Raw genomic sequence first — 1,477 nt, forward strand, 5'->3', positions numbered from 1 at the left:
AAAAAAAAAAAAAAAAAAGAGAGAGAGAGAGAGATGGCTTGGTGTCTGTAGTTCAGTGGTTAGAGTGCCAGCCATATGCACCAGGGCTAGTGGGTTCAAACCTGGCCAGGGCTTGCTAAACAACAATGACAACAATAAAAACAACAACAACAACAACAACAAAAATTGCTGGGCCTTGTGACAGGGGTCTGTAGTCCTAGCTACTTGAGAGGCTGAGGCAAGAGAATCACTTAAGCCCAAGAGTTTGAGGTTGCTATGAGCTGTGACACCATAGCACTCTACCAAAGGCAACATAGTGAGGCAAAAAAAGAAAAGAAAAGAAAAGTTAGCTGTGGCTCAGTGAGCATTTAGCAGGGGGAGTGTAAACCTTGGCCAATACCTGCCAGCTACTCCTCTGGGTGTGTCTCCTTATCAATTGTTTGGAAGTGCACAGCAGTGAGTCCTGATCTGTGGCCTCTTGCTCAAGAAACGCTAGAAGACAGATAGTAAGCGGTGGTGTTTGCCAAAGTAAATTTTGTGCTTCTGCCCTTTACATTTTCTGATGAAAGATCATTTATAGGGTGAAGCCATTATATTTGAATTTGGGGATGCAGGAATAACAGACTAAGGTGCTGCTAAACTTACAGTTGCTTTTGCAAGTTTCTTTATTCATCCTGTGTAGACAAGCCAGGCTAGACCAGGAATCCATTGTCTAGCATAGCAACTGGCACATAGTAGGTGCTTGGTAAACATCAGAATGACTTTATTTTTGAGACAGGGTCTCTCTCTGTTGCTCTGGCTGGAGCACAGTGGTGCAAACATAGTTCACTATGACCTTAAACTCTATGGTTTAAGCAATCCTTCCACCTCAGCTTGTCAAGTAGCTAGGACTATAGCACCAGACTGGACTAATTTTTAGAATTTTTGTAGAGACAGGGTCTGTGTGGTCCAGGCGGTGATGAATGCCTGGAATGAGTGATCTTTCAACCTCCAGCCTTAACCTTCCAAAGCACAAGATTATCAATTTAAGCCACCTATGCCCTGAATCATTTTATAATGCCCTACACAGTCTGCAGAATAGGAGTGATCATTCTCCCATTATTTGTAAATAGGAAGGCATTTTTCCTTATGTGGCTCTGTTGAAGAAACTGTGGTCTTACCTTTGTGGAAGAAATCCTGAGGTTCCCAGTGATCCCAAATGCTGAGCAAAATGAGACTGAAGAAAGGAATTAGGATTTGTGTTCAATTTTACTCTATATTGACAGAATCAGATTATTATTTCCTTCCTCTCTATATTTTTCTCTAAGCCTCTTCTCTCCCTCTCCCTAAATGAAAGGCTTCTGTAGTAAAAAGGATAAAGGAAAGAAAATGGCTTATTTCAATAGCACAAACAGACCTGTCAAGCAAATGAAGACAGAACACATAATCAAGAGCATGTTGGCGGCTTGGCGCCTGTGGCTCAAGCGGCTAAGACGCCAGCCACATATACCCAAGGTGG

At 42.5% G+C, this 1,477-nt stretch overlaps 1 protein-coding gene across 1 annotated transcript in view; it reads left to right on the forward strand.

The window, feature by feature from the left end:
• The window catches only part of HIGD1C (HIG1 hypoxia inducible domain family member 1C), a 23,606-nt gene that overhangs the window by 13,311 nt on the left and 8,818 nt on the right, over nt 1-1,477 (forward strand).

Source organism: Otolemur garnettii, unplaced genomic scaffold (genome assembly GCF_000181295.1).
Source record: "Otolemur garnettii isolate 467f Iridium unplaced genomic scaffold, OtoGar3 scaffold00043, whole genome shotgun sequence".
In the NCBI taxonomy this organism is placed as follows: Eukaryota; Metazoa; Chordata; class Mammalia; order Primates; family Galagidae; genus Otolemur; species Otolemur garnettii.